Raw genomic sequence first — 6751 nt, forward strand, 5'->3', positions numbered from 1 at the left:
ATATTTCAAACTATTCATACCTGGCAGTGGTATGTGTTTAAGACCCAGGTCATATCATAAATTTTCTACTACTTGTCTACCTGATATACTGAGGGGATTTCCCATCTTCTTTTGAAAATTGGGTTTTCCATTGGTTATTCCTTATCAGCAAAAATAAAATATGTCATTTTCAAACATATATTTCTTTGATGACATAATTTCTTTTATGAAATACCATGTATTTACTTTTATCAGTTCCTGTAAACCAATTTTTTTCAATTTCCACATAAAGGGTATTGGAGAAATATATTGGTCTCAGGATCTTTACAGTTATCTTTATGGCATCCCAATTAGTTCATAAAATACAATCTAAGTCAAGGGGTCCTGCCAGCAAAGATGAGCTCCAAGGCTGTTTGGATTTCCACTCCAGTTCCCTGGCGGGTATAGGAACTTAGCTTATCATCATTGATACACATTGATCTAACAGGCTGTCACTGCCTCTAGATGATTGGCTGACTGGAGCTCTGCAGAGCTTGCTGAAGAGCTTGGCTAAAGAGATCATTAGTAATGGAAGTACCTGACTGATCACTGATGGAAAAGTTTCATGAAGAGTGGCCCTAGGTATTAGGGGTATGGGTTGTTAAGAGCTGATGTCTAGGCTACCAGGCAGGGCCAAGTATTCAGTTTATCCTATGTTACATACTGAGGAACAACCGCTGAATTCTATCTCACTGGGACTGGCTATGAGCTAAATGTGCTACTGAAGGACATTGACCTGATGTTTGAAAAAAAAAAGTATCTCCATCATTAGAGAATCATTCAAATAAGAAGCCATCTGAGAAATCCTTGCAAGAAATAGAAGACAGGTTGAGAACTGGAAATATAATGCTGCCTGCTACCAAGTACAAAACCAAAATGATGGCATTGACTCCAGCAGATGAGCAGGGACCAGTTATCCAGTATATTGGAATCAATAAAGTTGAAAGCAATACTTATCCTAAAATGCCTAAAGTATCCTCAGGACTATGGGCTCTTTGCTGGAGTCTGAGGTGGCCACAGTGATCTGAGCCAGTGATTATTTATGCCCCAGAATCTAAAAGACTGCATCTCTGTAGGTGGGGATGCTATGCTAGGCAGTGTGTAAAACCCAGAACTCTTTCATGGCAGTCACTTCATCATTAGGATTACGCCATAGCTTTTGCAGAAGCTGGACCATGTTCCCACACTGAAAACCAAAGAAATCAAAGTCTGATGATCTTTTAACTTTTGACCACAGTAAATTAGACTAATGAGCACCAGATCTCTGTCTGACTCTTCAAGTTTTCCAGTGATGAGCTGCTTCATAATAATATAATATGAGCACCCAAGGAATATTCACCTAATTCTGTCTCTGGCAATTGGAGAAGGGATTTTAGAGTCTCTCTTAATCAAATATAACTTTCTTGAGGATAGAGACTGTTTCAATTTGGTCATCGTATGCCATAACAGAATGGGAAGCATGTAGTAGATAATTAATTCCTTTTGACTGATCGATTTCATGGGCCATCCTAACTCTGAAGCATTGATCATAAAATTGAGGAAAAAAGACAGAAATAAAGGGAGTTTAACAGGAAACTAATTTATTTATTTTTATATTTTTATTTTTTAGAAAAAAATTTTTCCATGGTTACATGATTCATGTTCTTGCTCTCTCTCCTCCCACACTCCCAAGCCCCAGTAGCCAATGTGCATCTCCACTGGTTTCTTCATGTGTCATCGATCAAGACCTATTTCCATATTATTGATAATTGTTCTAGGGTGGTTATTTGGAGACTATATCCAGATTGTGTCTGCATCAACTCATGTGTTCAAGCAGTTATTTTTTTTTTCTGTGTTCGCAGTCCTGTCGTTCTTTCTCTGAATGTGGATAGTGTTCTTTCTCATAAGTCCCTCAGAATTGTCCTGGATCATTGCATTGCTGCTGGTACAGAAGTCCATTACATTCGATTTTACCATAGTGTATCAGTCTCTGTGTATAATGTTCTCCTGGTTCTACTCCTTTCACTCTTCATCAATTCCTGGAGGTCTTTCCAGTTCACATGGAATTCCTCCAGTTTATTATTCCTTTGAGCACAATAGTATTCCATCACCAGCATATACAACAATTTGTTCAGCCATTCCCCAATTGACGGGCATACTCATCTTTGCTGGCAGGACCCCTTGACCTAGACTGTAGTTTATGAACTAATTGGGATGCCATAAATTAGGAAACTAATTTAAATGAAATAAATTTAAACAAAAATAATAAGACCAACAAACTCAAATAATTTCTGGTATAAGAATCAGATTTACCTACCCCTAGGGCTTTTGTTGATGCAATTAATGATCCTAAATCATTATTATTATAACTTGACAATAACAACAATACCAACAACAATCATTGCAACAGATTTATACATATTTAATATATTCCAATGATTTCTTCCTTATTGCCTCAGTGATAACATACAGATTTGACTCTAGCATTTAAAACCCTTCTAAGTCTCAATACTTCTTTTACCAAACTTTAGTTTCTGTCATACTGATATATCCAGATTCTACTTGTTCCTAGTTCCTTTCTTCCAGTGCATTGTTTTATACACCGTTTATCATTATTTATTTGTGTACATGATCCACACATGCACAATGAATGTAAGCTTTTTAAAGGCAAGTCTTGTTCATTTTTCTTTTCCTTTGTATTCCTAGCACCTAACATAGTAGTACCACATGAGAACCGAATAAAGGTTGTTGAGTGAATAAAAATAGTGAACACTGACTTAAAGTTTTTAAGGCATGATCTTTTTAATAACTCTGGGAGGTAAGCTGATTTATGTGTTTAATTAAATGCTTAAATATATAGCCAAGATCAGAGCCAATATTCAAACCTTTGCCTCTAGTTTCCAAATCCAGAGCTCTTTCCACAGTTAAAGAAGCAAATATAAATGTAATAGTTGGAGAAATAGAAATGGTGTGGGAATGATTTTATTCTTTTAATGATACACAAGCAGTACATAAACATGTTTTAGGATTTAAGAGAAATACATGCTTCTTTTATACTTTCAGTACTATTAAGTACCTATTACACTTTCTATACTTTTTCTCCAATTTTGTGTGAAACACAAGGCAAAAAAAATTAGAGTCAATTTAGCTAATTCTGGATTCCAGAGAATCTGTCTTTATTTAATGCTAAAATTTTAGACAGGAAAAACAGATTGATTAAGGTTGTAATAGCAGAGGAAAGATAGTTGACAAAAGCTACCCAACTGGATTTTCCTGGCATTCTCTCCTAAACATCCTGAAGCTATACAAGAGCTCCAGTTGAGATTTCTCTCCAAGATAGGATTGAAGGCGAACTGGAAAAGACAAGTACAAACATAGTCATTGAAAAATTAATCCTTAGTTGAAAAAGTAGCAAATACTTAGATTTGTAATTCTAAATTTTCTTTATACATATATCATTTTTAAACTTGCCTTATATTATTGCTAGGTAAGACTGCCTTTGTATAGAGTTATATAATTCTATGATGTCTTCAGCCTAGAAGCCAAAGCCTGCTGTAGAAAATTTTTCCAGTGATATAGAACTATTAAGTTGTTAGAACTGTTTAAATATAGATATATGAATAAATATTGATAGAGAGATAGTATGCCTGTATACACATACACATTCTAACACATTTATGCCATTATCTATGTTTATATCTATCTATCTATCTATCTATCTATCTATCTATCTATCTATCTATNTCTATGTTTATATCTATCTATCTATCTATCTATCTATCTATCTATCTATCTATCTATCTATCTTTCTGTCTGTCTATCTGTCTTTCTGTCTGTCTATCTGTCTCTCTGTCTGTCTGTCTATCTCAGTCTGACTGATTGTCTTTCTGTCTGTCTTTCTATCTGTCTGTCTGACTGTCTGTCTTTTTCTCTGTCTCTGGCTATAAGCCCTACCTAAAACCCTACCTTCTACAGGAAGCATTTCCCACAACCTCTCTTAATTCCAGTCTTACTTCTTTTAATTAGATCCTATTCGTACTGCATATAACTTACTTTGTCGAAATTTATCTGCATTCATTTTTTCCATTAGACTGTAACATCCTTGAAGGATTATTGTATTGTTATATGTTTTGCAAAATGCTTCACATGAATTACCTCATTTGATCCTTATAACATTCCTTTGAGTTAGATGCTATTAATCAACTTTATAGATAAGAATATGCAGCTTTGTAGAGGCTAAGTGACCTTCTAAGGATCATGTCACCCAAGAAGTACCTGAAGAAGGATTTAAACTTTGGAATTGATTGAATTCCAACTTTTTTATTCTTTGACTATGCTTCTCCTATTAATTTTTCCAATGTTTTAGCCTAACTCAAATACTTTCCTGGAATTCCCTGTATGTCTATTGTGATGTCCCATCTCTATGCCTTTAATCATAATGCTTTGTCTGGGATGATTTCTCTATAAGTGCCTATCTATTGACATCCTAACATTTTGACATCCCCTAACACTCAGCCCTAATGCTATCTTGTCTATGAATTCTTAAATAAAAATCATGCATCTTCTTTATCAGTTATGATCTCTTCTCCTTTGGATTTCACAAAATCCTTGGTTTGTACTCTTTATTGAACTTCTTATGCATTGTTTTCATTCTTAATTATTTTATATATATATATATATATATATATATATATATATATATATATATATATACCATCTTCCTCTATAAAACTTTGTGAAATATATGTAAACAGAATTATACTTTTTTAAATCATTGCCTCTCCTCCTAGTATGTTTTCTGCTCCTGGTAGTTGTTTTAATAAATGCCTGATGAAGTAAAAACTTGTTTCAAAGAGCATCTAAAGATTCATAGCTATATAAATTAAGAGTTAGACAAATGGGAGCAGCTGGGTAGCTTAGTGGATTGAGAGCCAGGCCTAGAGATGGGAGGTCCTAGGTTCAAATCTGACCTCAGACGCTTCCTAGCTGTGTGACCCTGGGCAAGTGACTTGACCCTCATTGCCTACCATTACCACTCTTCTGCCTTGGAGCCAATTCACAGTATTGGCTCCAAGACAGAAGGTAAGGGTTTCAAAAAAAAGAGTTGGACAAATAGTACGAATGTTTCATACGAAAGGTTTTTGGCTTATAAGGATTACATGGTAGGAGTTTGACAAAAGTGAGGAGAGCAGTTTAATAAAACATTTAATTTAATTTGAGATGAAGTAAAGATAGAAAATAGAAAGGAGGAAAGAGATATTATTATTCTAATACCATATGACTATACCTAAATTCCTAATACTAACTAAAATTTCTAAAAACCCTATTTCTAACTGCCTTCTGAGGACAGATTCTTCTTGCTTGGTCAGACCAGACCATTCTAACTTACTCTACTTACAGCTACCACCCATGACCTCCTTAACTAAGGTTTTATCCTCCAACTGGCAGTGTTCAAATTCCCAGTAGCAGAGACAGACTTCCTACTCTCAAGAGATCCAAAGACAAAAGACCTAAATGCCAACTGATTCCTTCTTAACTCTCCCCTCATCTCCTTGGTAACAGAATCTTCAGCTCTGGTTCACTGGTACCTGCCAGTTCTGTTACACTTAGAAATCTTTCTGCTCTCTTGCCTCTTAAAGAGACAGAGGGAGAGATTAAGAAAATCCCTTTAACAATCAAACTGAGTCTGTTGATAATATAGTTCAATGGAAAACAATTTTATACATACTATGCATTCTGAAAACACAATGGAATAATGATGCAATTTAAAACTTCCTCCCTGTGATATGCTCTTTGTCCAAAGAAACTACTCTTAAAAAATAAAGTTAAATGGTAGACAGGATTTGGTTCATTCACAGTTTCTCTCCAAATAACTGGAGCCTGAATTTTCAAAATTATGAAGTAATAATATCATAACCAAGAGAGAAAAAAGTTACAAAATCCATAAAATCATCTTTTATGACACCACAATAAAATTCTATTACAATTATATATTCCAACTTTTTCAGTCATTGCCCAATTGATGGGCATCCTTTCAGTTTCCAGTTCTTTGCCACCACAAGAAGAGATGTAAAAAATATTTCAAAAATATATTTTTCTATTTTCTTGATCATCTTAGGAAATAAACCTAATAGCGTTATTAGTTGGTCAAAAGGTAAACACAGGGTTATGACTCCTTGAGTATAATTAATATTGCTCTTCAAAATGGTTATGTCCAAGTTTCCAGGTTAAGATGGCAGCAGAGTAAAAAGCAGCTCTTAACCTCTCCTGACTGAAACACACAAGATTCCTCAAGGAGACATAAAAACAAGTCCAGACGAACCAAGGAACCCCACAACAGGGTGCAGCGTGGAAGTTACCTGGAATCGGGACATTTCCATGCTATAAAGGGGTGAAACAGCTCTCACTAAATCTCGGGCTGAGCAACCACCCCACCCCCAGGCCCTCCACAAACAGCACCTATATCGCCAAAGCCAGCTAAAAAGAAATAGAGCAAGTTTGGGGCACCCATCGAGTCATTGGCAGCTCCAGGGCCTGTTCCTGAGAGCAGCAAGATTTGGGACGCCAAAAAGCCAAAGAATGCACACAAAATCTGAGCGCGGGCTCAGGACGCAGAGCACGGGAGCAGAGCTCAGGTGGGCTCAGAGCTCAGGCGCAGCGGAGGCCTGGGTGGAGGCAGACACAGCCACAAGCTAAAGCTCTGGAACCCTGAGTGGGGAACCAGCGCAGACGGGTATATGACTGTGGAAGCAGC

The 6751-nt window shown here is 36.1% G+C and overlaps 1 pseudogene; it reads right to left on the reverse strand.

Moving 5' to 3' along the window:
- Positions 1-794: 794 nt before the first annotated feature.
- LOC123252269 lies at positions 795-4075 on the reverse strand (annotated as a pseudogene).
- Positions 4076-6751: the final 2676 nt, after the last annotated feature.

This window comes from Gracilinanus agilis, chromosome 6, assembly GCF_016433145.1.
Source record: "Gracilinanus agilis isolate LMUSP501 chromosome 6, AgileGrace, whole genome shotgun sequence".
Classification (NCBI taxonomy): Eukaryota; Metazoa; Chordata; class Mammalia; order Didelphimorphia; family Didelphidae; genus Gracilinanus; species Gracilinanus agilis.